Source organism: Poecilia mexicana, unplaced genomic scaffold (genome assembly GCF_051168715.1).
Source record: "Poecilia mexicana isolate PSO_F unplaced genomic scaffold, ASM5116871v1 scaffold_4, whole genome shotgun sequence".
NCBI classification, from domain to species: Eukaryota; Metazoa; Chordata; class Actinopteri; order Cyprinodontiformes; family Poeciliidae; genus Poecilia; species Poecilia mexicana.
The window spans coordinates 31,758,837-31,772,354 of NW_028263373.1; the positions used below are offsets into that span (position 1 = coordinate 31,758,837).

General features: G+C 37.5%; 1 long non-coding RNA gene across 1 annotated transcript; it reads left to right on the forward strand.

Moving 5' to 3' along the window:
- Window positions 1-1,339: 1,339 nt before the first annotated feature.
- On the forward strand, window positions 1,340-2,873 carry LOC148160051 (uncharacterized). Its single transcript, XR_015762780.1, has 4 exons — window positions 1,340-1,858; window positions 1,970-2,089; window positions 2,296-2,324; window positions 2,531-2,873. It is a non-coding gene; the product is annotated as an uncharacterized LOC148160051 (long non-coding RNA).
- The last annotated feature ends 10,645 nt before the right edge of the window (window positions 2,874-13,518 follow it).

A 13,518-nucleotide genomic window follows, 5' to 3' on the forward strand; every position in this document is an offset into this window, starting at 1 on the left:
TGTTCAGCCAAGGCCTGGCCAAGGAAAACACCCCAGGCAGCCATGGGAACTGTGCGGGTTGGCGCCCCCATGGAAAGGGTAGCAGTTGACCTGATGGGACCCTTAAATGAAACTGAGAGACATAACCGCTATATATTGGTGGTACAGGACTACTTTAGTAAGTGGGTGGAAGCTTATCCCCTATCTGACGAGCAAGCTCCCACTGTGGCGGAGAAGATTGTGTCTGAATGGGTCTGCAGATATGGAGCCCCACACTCACTCCATAGTGACCAGGGCACCAATTTTGAATCTGTTGTTTTCCAGAGCATGTGTGAACTGCTGGGCATTGAAAAAACACGAACCACCCCATTTCGTCCCCAATCCGATGGCCAGGTGGAAAGGTTTAATGCCACTTTGCAGAAAATTCTGGCCACCACTGCAGAGCGCTGCCACTGGGAGTGGGATTTGATGCTTCCATATGCACTCATATGGCTTACCGAGCCACCAAGCACAGCTCTACTGGATTCACACCTAACATGATGCTGTTTGGTCGAGAAATAACTGAGCCTATTGATCTTGTTGCTGTTCCCCTCCCTGACAATGGCTGTTCTAACATTCCACAATGTGTCATGCAACAGAAAGAGAGGTTACAACTCTCCCATCAACTGACCAGGGAGTGTCTAGGTAGGGCTTCTGAACGAGCAAAGAGGCAGTATGATAAAAACATGTACAAACTACAGTACAAGGTTGGAGAAGCTGTTTGGCTCCTGATTAAAGGCACCAAGAGAGTGAGAAACAGAGTACGGAAGTTCCTCCCTTCCTACGAGGGTCCCTATTTTGTCACTGGAACATTGGACGACCTTGTTTATTGCATCAAGAAGGGCCCAAGGTCACGAGCTAAAGTGGTTCATCATGATAAGCTCAAGCCTTATTACACCAGGACCCCGTTGGACAATAGCTGGGTTTTCCAAGACACTCATAGCTCAGCAGCAGTTGAGGTGCCTCCACCAGTGGTCAACGCTTCGGATGTGGATCATGATGGGCCTTTAAATCCCTGGGATGGCTTCTCAGAGGTGGAGGAATCAGCAATGGACGACCCATCTCAGTCTCTGCATGCCCATTCAGCTTCATTTGGAGACAGTCATATTCAGAAGGAAGCTTGCCAGTTACTACCTGAAGAAGTTGACACCGAGGGTTCTGTAGAGGATCAGCGGCCGCCGGTCTTTCAAAGAGCAGGACCTCAGGAAAGACCGCAAAGGAGACGCAGACCTCCTGACCGATTTGGTCAGTGGGTCAGCAGCTAGCTGTCGACATGCATAAGAATGAACTCTTTTGTTTTCTTTATTTGCCTGAATCTGGGTGTAGGCAGATCGCTGCCCAGTTCAGGTGGTGGACATTAAAAAAAATGTATGTTTCAGTTCCTAGAGTAATATGCTAAATGCAGTGGATTATTATTATTTTTTTCTTTTAGTTGACTTTGGCTTGTTATTGTAAAGGTGTATTGTCTTCCACTGAAGTCTCTGTCCGCATTAGATCAGATTTGTTCTAACCAGTTATGTTTGCTGGAGTAATGTTAAATATGTTTAAACATCATCCAGAGTGGGGGTAGTGTTACAGGCCCAGCCTTTCCCTAGGGGGGGCGGTAGAGAGCAGCGTCTAGGGGTTTTTGAAAGGAGAAGAAGAGCCGAGTGTGTGTGTGTGTGTGTGAGCTTTGGGAGACTCTAGCTGCGCAATAGTTGTTCTTCTGTTTGTTGTTCGCCTTGCGAAGAAAGTAATAAAGTTCTACAAGCTTTCATCTGCCTCCTCCTTGTGTGCCGCCAGCGGAGCAGAACCTTTAAGAGCTCGTTACCTGCAGACGAGCCAAAAATAGACCCATAAGGTAACAGGTGTCACGATTTGCGCCTGCTGTTTCTCCATTTTTTACGTGCATAATATTTCCTTAAAAGTAGAGAGGGCCTTGATAATAGTTAGTAATTTTGGTTAATTCAAGCTGGTGACATCCTACTCCGAGTTAGTCGACAACACAACTGGACAACAACCGATGGAAATGAAATGTGGATCACAAAAGGAGCCCGAAGGACGAAGGCTGCTAACGTCTTGCTAGTTGGTGGTAAGTTTGCTTATTCATTATCTTCGTTCAATTTTATACAGTGCAGTAGATATATAAACAAACTTACGTTGGTTTCATAAATAATAATCTTATTTTTTACATTTTTGTTCATTGTTATCTCTAACAATATTAATTTCTATTTTAAATTATTAAACTGTTGTATTGTTTTTGCTTTTTTGTCAATATTGCTATTGTTGGTGACCAAGCTTTGCAACCAACATCCAGTCATAGAATGGTAGGTTTATTTGTTGGCATTGAATTACATTACTAACACATGCACCAATGGGCGAAAATTAAATAAAAAAAAAGTACTCTAATATAATGTCACTCAAATAATTTATATTGTTAAAATACAAAATGTAACATGTTGGTTTTTTGGTTCATTGCTAGATAGTCTAACACAGTCAATATTGATGAAAATGTTTTTGTTCTGTTCTGCAGATGATGCTCTACTGGAATATCCAAATTCTACAGCTTCTGAGGTGCACATAGCTGTACGTCGCAAATGTAACAACGAACACTTCATTGAGAAACAAAAATAGAAATGAGATGTTCACATTAAAATGTTCCTTTATTTTAATTCTCTGCTTTTGAATTTTAAAAGTTTTTTGATTTTTGTTCTTTAAAGTAATAACTTTGTTTTTTAGTCACACTTAAATTTTCATGTTCATTTTGTTCACTTCTGATGTATAAACTGATAATTTATGTAAAGTTCATAAAGTTGAGTAAAATTGGACAATTTTAAAATGTCGGTAATAAAACAAAATATTTGAATTACCTTGAACATCTTGTATAATTAATCTTTCCATGTAATTGTAGTGTAGCTATGCATGTAATGCACAAAATAGGAAAGTAGGAATAAAGAAGACTTTTTTTTTTTACTTTATCAATTTTCACAGCATATTCTTTACAGCATTTAAGTTTTATACAGCGCTGTCCACTTTAAGATATAAAACCCTTACATGAAGCATACAAAAAAAACACACAAAAAAAAGACATACACAAAATAAAAGCTTAAAAATACACGCACAAACACAAAGAAATTAAAGACAAATGAAAATGCAAGAATTTGTTCACTTTACAGCTACTAAAAGTAGCAGTAGTTTAGTTACGATGGGGTACTCATCTTGAATGTTTCCATGTATTGTAAAAATGGCTGCCATGCCTTGACAAATTTAGCAGTTGAACCTGCCAATGTACATCTCATCTTTTCTAAATGCAAAAACCTCATGAGCTCTGCAAGCCACTGTTCATGTGTAGGAGGGGCCTCCTGTTTCCACCTCAGAAGTACCAAACGTCTCGCATTCAATGTAGCAAAAGCTACTATATTTGAATTATTCTTGGAAAGTAAAATATTTGGAGGTATGACTCCAAAAATTGCAGTTAGAGCAGAAGGGTCAAATTTAACATTGTATATTTCTGAGAATGTATTGAATATAGATGTCCAATAGGTATGAAGTTTTGAACACACCCAGAAAGTGTGAATAAGGGAACCGACTTCTGACTTGCATCGGTTACACAAGGGATCAGTCCCTGGATAAAACTTAGCTAGCTTTTCTTTAGAGATATGCAACCGGTGCAGGACTTTGAACTGAAGGAGCCCATGTCTAGCGCATATAGAAGAGGAGTGTACCCTATGAAGAATAGATTGCCAGAGCTCATCTGTTAATGTAACTGCAAGATCTTTCTCCCAATGTGATTTAATAATGGAAAGAGAAGGAGATTGTAGATCTAGTATAGTATAGATCTCTTTAATTACCCCCCTTTTATGAATGTTTATACCTATGATTTTATCAAGAGCTGTTTCCTCAGATAATTCAGGAAATGAGGGATATTTGTCCTTCACAAAATGCCGCAGTTGCAAATAGCGGAAAAAATGTGCATGTGGGATACTAAACTGTTCTATGAGTTGTGTAAACAATGCAAATATCCCATCAATGAAAAGGTGTTTAACTTTACTTAATCCATTTATTTTCCAAATTTTAAAGGCAGAATCAGACATAGAAGGTGGGAACATATGATAGGAGTTTTAATTGACATAGAATGTAGCCCAAATTTTTTCCTACACTGCACCCAGATCCTCAGGGAGTTATACAACAGAGGGTTGCATTTATAGGTATATACTTCTAAAGGGAGAGCGGAGGTCAGCAAAGCAGGTAGGCTAGTCTGGCCACAATTAGACGACTCAATGTGAAGCCAAGAATGGGTATCTGTAGAAAAGTTACTGATCCAATGTAGCATGTTTCGTATATTTGCTGCCCAGTAATAAGACTGGAAATTTGGCAAAGCCAATCCTCCCACAGGTTGAGGTCTCTGCATAAAATCTTTACGTATTCTGGGGGACTTACTACTCCAAATAAAAGCAGAAACATGTTTATCTAGTGTCACAAAGTATTTCTTTGGGATATAACATGGAATGCACTGAAATAAATAAAGGAACTTGGGCAATATGTTCATTTTTATAGAATTGACACGGCCTATTAACGATAGTGGCAAATTATTCCACCTTTGAAGATCTAATTTAATACTTTCAAGAAGTGGTACAAAGTTCTTCTTAAAGAGATCTTTATATTTGCGAGTAACTTTGACCCCCAGGTAAGTCACGTAATCTGATTTAACTTTGAAAGGAAAATTTATGAATGAAATCTTCCTGGCTTTAGAGTTTATACTAAATAATTCACTTATATGCAAATTTAATTTGTAACCCAAAATAGTGCCGAATTGTTCAAATATAGTAAGAGCATGGGGAAGAGAGCACAAAGGGACCGAGATATACAGCAGGAGGTCATCAGCATATAAAGATATCTTGTACTCCTGATCAGCTCTGTAGATACCCTTAACATTATCTTCTGCTCGCAACTTTATTGCCAACGGTTCAATTGCTAACGCAAATAAAAGAGGGGACAAAGGACACCCCTGTCTTGTCCCGCGGTGGAGTGGGAAGTAACAGGAATATAATGAATTTGTTCGAACACACGCCATAGGCGAGGAGTAAAGTACCTGAACCCAAGAAATGAATTTAGGGCCAAATCCAAATTTATTTAATATGTAAAACAGATAGTCCCACTCCACCCGGTCGAAAGCCTTCTCAGCGTCAAGTGATAAGGCGATTTCAGGGGTTGCAGTTGACTCCGTGTGTAATTTGTTAAAAAATCTACGCAAGTTAAAAAAGCCATGCCTTCCCTTTACAAATCCTGTTTGGTCAGAAGAGATAAGTGAGGTAAACATCGTCCTAGTCTGAGATCCAGGATTTTAGACAACATTTAACAGTGAAATTGGACGATATGATGAACACTCAACTGGGTCCTTATTTGTCTTCAATAATAAAGAAATAGTAGCTTGACGAAGCGTTGGGGGAAGACATTGCCAGTTAAATGATTCAATAAACATGTCTCGTAACAATGAAGACAAAGTATCTTTAAAGGTCTTGAAAAATTCAACTGGGTAGCCATCTGGTCCCGGAGACTTTGCATTCTGCATTGAGTTAATTGCCAATTTAATTTCTTCTACCGTAATCTGTTCCTCCAGTTGATCCCTAAATGTACAGTCTAAAGTTGGAATTGCCATCTTTTCAAAAAAATTATCAAACAGTCCAGACATTTTTAAAGATTCTGATTCATAAAGGTTAGAGTAAAAAAATTTAAAACTCTCATTTATTTTTTGTGGATCTGTAGTGATCTGTCCAGATTGGGTTTTAATCTCAGGAATTAAATGTGCAGTTTCGGATCTACGGAGCTTATGTGCCAAAATCCTAGACACTTTCTCCCCATGCTCATACCACATTCCTCTAGATTGAAGAATCATACGTTCAGACTGTTCAGTGGAAATTAAGTTAAACTCAGTTTGCAATAAAGAAGACTTTTATGAGTAATTAATTGTACTTTATTAGCAATAGCAGTAAATCAAAAATAAAAATTAATTGTAATTTAAATATATCATGTATATATTTGTAGTATATTTAAAATATATTTAAAGTATATTAAAAGTATATTTTTAATATAATTTTGACAGAATTAGTATACTCAAAATATATTAATCAAGCTCTTGAAAAGTACATAAAAAAGTATACTTAAAGTATACTAAGCACTTCTTGAAGGTGTTCCAAAAAAGTATGTTGAAATATACTAAAAATTGTAAATTAATACTATTTAAATACTATTAAAATATACTAGGCACAAAAAAGTTGTTCCAAAATAGCACAGTTTAAGTACATTAATCAAAGTATGCTAAAGTATGTTAAAATTTAATATACTAAAGTATTTTTTTACTAGGGTGACTCTCAGTGAAATGAGCTTTTTTGTCAAAAGCAAAAAACAATCCTCTGTCAAGACATATTGTAGAAATTTTCATTTATGCATTTGAAAAGGAGGCAACTTCAAGAAACCAAATGTGTCTCAGAGCATATATATGGTATTCTATATTGCCAAAAGTATTCACTCACCTGCCTTGACTCTCATATGAGTTTAAGTGACATCCCATCCCTAATCCATATGGTTCAATATGACATTGGTCCACCCTTTGCAGCTAGAACAGCTTCAGCTCTTCTGGGAAGGCTGTAAACAAGGTTTAGGAGATTTTATGAGGATTTTTGACCATTCTTCCAGAAGTGCATTTGTGAGGTCATGTACTGATGTTGGAGAAGAAGGCCTGGCTCTCAGTTTCTGCTCTAATTCATCCCAAAGGTGTTCTATTTGGTTGAGGTCAGGAATCTGTGCAGGCCAGTCAAGTTCATCCACACCAGACTCTCCATCCATGTCTTTATGGACATTTCTTTGTGCACTGGTGCACAATCATGGTGGAAGAGGAAAGGGTCAGATCCAAACTGTTCCCACAAAGTTGGGAGTGTGGAATTGTCCAAAATGTCTTGGTATGCTGAAGATTCAGAGTTCCTTTCACTGGAACTAAGGGGCTAAACCCAGCTCCTGAAAAACAACTCCACACAATACACCCCCTTCCGCCAAACTTTACACTTGGTACACTGCAGTCAGACAAGTACTGTTCTCCTGGCAATCGCCAAACCCAGACTCATCCATCAGTTTGTCAGATGGAGAAGTGCGATTCATCACTCCAGATAACATGTCTCCACCGCTTTAGAGTTCAGTGGTGGCGTGCTTTACACCACTGCATCCAACGCTTTTCACTTAGTGATATGTGGCTTGGATGCAGCTGATCCACCATGCTTTGTCAGAAACTCCAAAGACACAGGTGGAGGCCTCAACAATCGTCTGGATCTATGACTACCTCACAAACAGACCACAGTTTATGAGACTGAAGGGCTCACAAACTGTGGACTTTCACAATTTAAAGGACTAAACAGTTGTGTGGCAGCACAGGAGAATGTAGTCTCACCAGCTCTTTTCACACTACACTTCAGACTTAAAGCACAAGTCAGACTCTATTCTTCTCCAGAAATATTCAGATGACTCTGCATTTGTCAGGTGTATCAGAGATAGACAAGAGGCTGAGTACATCAACTCATTTTGAATGTGAACAAAATCAAGATGACTGTAAATTTTAAGAGAAACATGGTCAAAAGTCAAACACTATATCCAACATTAGAGAAGAAGAGGAGGGTCAGAGAAGTATAAATACCTCAATGTTCTCTTGGACAACAGACTGGACTGGAGATGCATTCTCCTTATGAGAATCTTTGAAAAGACATGGTTATGAGATACAATATTAATCTAAATTGTGATGTCTCTCAAATTTTGCTATCAGTGAGCCATAATGTCAAAAGCCTCTGTTTTTCTGTTGCCTTTCTGGAAAGCTGAACAGCAGAGCATGTGGAAATATGCATTTAAAAAAAAAAAGATTGTTTCAAAGAAGTCAAAGTGAAAATGTCATCCTGTTCTGTCCATAATGCTGTATTTATCTGATTTTCTTTTCAGTATTTTTCAGATAAATACTGAAAAGTACTGAAGTACAATAAGTCTACACCATCATTTTTGCAGAAACAATTGCATTTCGTGTACCATGGAACTTTTTAAATTTTAAATGGTTAATTTGATGTTGCTTTTCAAAAATAGGTAAGCAATAGGATAAAAGTGAAGTGCTTTTATTTATGATATTTCTCTCATAAATGAGAGAAATCTCTCATTTATATTATATTTCTCTCATAAATGAGAAATCTGCTTGTAGGCAGAGTGCCTTTTTAAACCTCCATCCTCTGAAATGTTTGTCAAAGAACTCTTTGGGTGGCATGTCGTGTGTAGGAGGCCATCAGTCAGTAATGATCTTTGTAATGTGAGAAAAAGATGAAGGGTCTCAGAACACAGAGGTAGACAAGCATGCCTCAAGGCTAGGAGGAATTCCAGGACAGGAACTTCTAAAGGTCAAAAGCAACACTCACAAAATGTAGGTATTTCTTTTATTATACTTAAATATAAATCCACTGAGTTTGAAGATCGTGTCTATGATAAGAAACAGTTAAAGTCAGCCAGAGGAGAAGAACCATTCTGTCAAAGGCGACAACATTAATGCAAGGCTGTCATGATCCTGGTTTTTGCTCTGAGTTTTCTTGTTAATTTCCTTCAAATTTGGTGTTAATTGCTGCAGCTGTTTTTTGGTTTCTTAATTTTCTCCCTGCGTGTATTTAAATTCACCTCTGTTTTTGTGGGATCCTCTGTTGTGTTCCGTTGTCGTCTCCGAGCCAGTCTAGGTTGTACTCTCCTACATGGTGGTGCTCACAGTTCTGGTTTCATTAAAGAAGAACCTTTTGATGTACCTGGTCATCTATCTGCACTGTCTCGTGACAACGGCAAGCAACGCGCTACAGTGACGCATATCTAATAAATAAAGTTAATGAAGTTAAATCTGATCCAGCCTCTCTTGTTTCAGATCAGTTGGAATTACCCAAATTCAGATTACATCTAAATTAAATATAGTCCACCTGTGTGCTCCTTCACTCTTATAGGACACTCTGTTCCTGTCTCTTCTGGAAGAAACTATTTATAATGGCCATTTCCATCCTTTTTACAAAGTCTGCCTACATCTGTCCCTCTCCTTTTCTATCCTGGATACCAAACCTGCCCTTCCCTTCCTTGTCTCTGTTCCCTTCACCAACTCTGGGGATACTCTGCATCAGTCCATATATCTCTTTCCAGAATTTTTGCTTCTGTTACTCACATTCTACCTGTGGGACATAACCATTAACAACATTGATCATCACACCTTCAGTTTCAGTCTTCAGACTCATCAGCCTATTTAACATTCAAGACACTTTTAACAAACTCTTCCTACAGGATAACTCCTATTCAATTTCTCTTTCCATCTGCCCTGTGACAGAACAGTTTGAATGTTTCTTCTAAGCTTCTAGTATTAGTACCTTTCTACCTGAACACATATATGTACCTTCCTTCTTTGCAATGCTCTAGCTTTACCTGACATAGTTCCAACAGTAAAACTGTCAGTTGTATACTTTTGCCTTTCCTCTTCTCTCTCTGCCTACGAACATGCCTTCCGCTTCTCCTCCGTCAATCAACAGTAGTCCAATTTCCACTGAAACCCTGTAATTCAGCAGCACTGGTGGTGGTCGTTGTTAGCCTGGGATTTGACTGATCTAGTATGAGTCCATGTTTGTGATTTGGAAATTTGATTTGGCATATGTTTTACATCAGATTCCCTTCCTGACAAAACCCTCTGTATTTATCTGGATTTGTGATGGCCACAAGGATTCACTGGCTTGTGACCCCTTGTGGTGGCATCTCTCAAGTTTATTATTCACAATTAAAATAATAGTAATAATAATAGTGGGTTTTAGATTAGACAGCTAATTAAAATTTTACAGTTCCATTTGTTCTGCATCTGAAATGAGATCTATCAAACATGTTTTCATAATCTTTTCATGCCTACTTTCGGATTTTGAGAATACTTTTCTAAAGGTTTATTGCAGGGGTATAATTCCGGACTGACTGCAAAGAGAAAAGTGTATGGAAGTAATATAGACTATAGACTGCCACCATTGCCTTTAAAAATTTACATTAAATATTAGAACTTGTAATATTTTTAAAACAAACGTTTGAAGACTTTCCAGATATGAAGCTGTTTCCTCCATTCCCACAAACCATAGGCATGAGTTGTGCAACCACCATGTTTTCATTCCTTGATCCCGACATATCCTAAACAAAGTATGTAACTGATTTAAAGTTTGCACAATTATCTAAAAGTATAATATGCATAAATGAGAAATTTGAGCTGAGCTCAAAAATTCTAACTGGGTTACTGTTAAAAAATTCAGTCAAACTATACTAACAGTAAAAGACTAAATTTGTCAGTCAAAGTGCTTAAAAAACACCACAGATTTGGGGATGAGAAAGAGAAAAAATGGTTAGAATAAATAAACAGGGTAGGGATTAAAAATGAACCAACAGAGTAAAAAGATGGTATACTTTCTGTAAGAAGAGACTAGAGATTTTTTTTTTTTTTTGCAGACCATCTGCAAAACTAGTTGTGATGTTTGTTGTGTTATGGTAAGATTGTTATTTGGTGACATAAATTTACTTTAATGTAAGCCATTTTGCACACCAAACACTTCTAAAATAAGTATGTCACTAAAGTGAACAATCTGGGAAAGGTAAATAAAATAAATCCCCATAATTTTGCCAAAAAGATGTTAGATATGGATTAAGTACAATTTATTTTCCAAATACGGGAGCTCCAGAGTACAGAGCCCTGTAGGGGATACGGGGAAATATTTTTCTTTTGCGTTACCTCACAATATGCTTACTACAGTATTTGGTGGTCTAGTTTGTATAGAGTCATGAATGTCAATTTAACATTTCAAATATATACATATTTAAAGACCCTACTCTAGTGAAAAAATATACTTTAGTAAATTTAAATATACTAACATTTGTGTAAGTACATTTTAAGTATACTAAGCATTAAGTGTACTTCCTATAAATATATACGAAGTATACTAAAAGTGTGCTTGTACCAATTTTGACATTATAACTTTAAACATACTTAAATATAATTGAACCAAAATACACTTTTAAGAAATACAGGTGCTGGTCATAAAATTAGAATATTGTGATAAAGTTCATTATTTTCCATAATGTCATGATAAAAATTTAATTGTCATATATTTTAGATTCATTGCACACCAACTGAAATATTTCAGGTCTTTTATTGTTTTAATTTTGATGATTTTGGCAAACAGCTCATGAAAACCCAAAATCCCTGTCTCAAAAAATTAGAATATTATGAAAAGGTTCTCTGAACGAGCAATAAAAATAATCATCTGAATCAACAAAGTAACTCTAAACACCTGAAAAAGATTCCTGAGGCCTTTAAAAACTCCCAGCCTGGTTAATTACTCAAAACCGCAGTCATGGGTCAGACTGCTGACCTGACTGCTGTCCAGAAGGCCATCACTGACATCCTCAAGCAAGAGGGTGAGAAACGGAAAGAAATTTCTGAACGAATCGGCTGTTTGCAGAGTGTTATATCAAGGCACCTCAGTGGGAAGTCAGTAGGAAGGAAAAAGTGTGGCAGAAAACGCTACACAACGAGAAGAGGTGACCGGACCCTGAGGAAGATTGTGGAGAAGGGCCGATTCCAGACCAAATTAAATTTTCATCTCCATAAAACTTTTCAGCAGATGGAAGCATGAAGTGCTCCAAAATCTTCTAATAGCTGCTGCATTGATCCTGCCCTTGATAAAACCCAGTGGACCAACACCAGCAGCTGACATGGCACCCAGACCATCACTGACTGTGGGTACTTGACACTGGACTTCTGGCATTTTGGCATTTCCTTCTCCCCAGTCTTCCTCCAGAGTCTGGCACTTTGATTTCCGAATGACATGCAAAGTTTGCTTTCATCCGAAAAAAGTACTTTGGACCACTGAACAACAGTGGTCCAAAGTGCTGCTTCTCTGTAGCCCAGGTCAGGCGCTTCTGCCGCTGTTTCTGGTTCAAAAGTGGCTTGACCTTTGACCTGGGGAATGCGGCACCTGTAGCCCATTTCCTGCACACGCCTGTGCACAGTGGCTCTGGATGTTTCTACTCCAGACTCAGTCCACTGCTTCCCCCAAGGTCTGGAATCGGCCCTTCTCCACAATCTTCCTCAGGGTCCGGTCACCTCTTCTCGTTGTGCAGCGTTTTCTGCCACACTTTTTCCTTCCTACTGACTTCCCACTGAGGTGCCTTGATATAACACTCTGCAAACAGCCGATTCGTTCAGAAATTTCTTTCCGTTTCTCACCCTCTTGCTTGAGGATGTCAGTGATGGCCTTCTGGACAGCAGTCAGGTCAGCAGTCTGACCCATGATTGCGGTTTTGAGTAATGAACCAGGCTGGGAGTTTTTAAAGGCCTCAGGAATCTTTTTCAGGTGTTTAGAGTTACTTTGTTGATTCAGATGATTATTTTTATTGCTCGTTCAGAGAACCTTTTCATAATATTCTAATTTTTTGAGACAGGGATTTTGGGTTTTCAAGAGCTGTTTGCCAAAATCATCAAAATTAAAACAATAAAAGACCTGAAATATTTCAGTTGGTGTGCAATGAATCTAAAATATATGACAATTTAATTTTTATCATGACATTATGGAAAATAATGAACTTTATCACAATATTCTAATTTTATGACCAGCACCTGTAGATTAAATAAAAATATACTTTAGATGAACAAAATATGTATTTGCCCAAGTGTAAATATACACTTGCTCAAGTGTATGTTTAAGTTAACTAATCTTAAGTGAACTTGAAGTACACTTATGATTAGTCTGACTTAAAGTATGCTAGTAACTTTAACATAATTAGTATGTTAATTTTTCAGGGGAGGTGGGGAGTTACCTGTATATGATCTCTGCTTTATTGCGCTGCAATGGAAATTACTGAACCACAGAAACACAAAAAAAATGTTTTTCTTTTTTTTATTTTATTTTAGGTAATAGTCTACAAAATAACTCAGGCCAAAGAAAGTTGCAAGTGAAAACAAATTCCACAACATTAAACTACTGTTTTGTATGTAATGTCCATGTTCTTATTGTCTCAGATCTAAACTCTGAAACTAAGCATTGATTTCTGGATTTTCAAAGAAAACAAACCCAACAATGAAGCGATTCCATTTAAGTCAAAAGTAAAATTTGCTCATAGGGACACTGACAGAAACTGAACAGCATAATGGCATTACGTAGGGAAGCTGTTGTAGATCACAAAATGGAGCATTTACAGGAAGACAGAAATGGGAAATAAACAGCTTTTAACCCAAACAAATTAATACAAAAGTTAGAAAATATTGTAATGAAGGGAATACTGACCAAAGAGATGTAATGCTATTAACTACTACTACTACTACTACTACTACTACTACTACTACTACTACTACTAATAATAATAATAATAATAATAATTGTCTATTAAAGGTAGATGGAAAAAGAAAGCCTAATGTAACGGACAAGAAGGGAGGTGGGATGAGAGATGGAA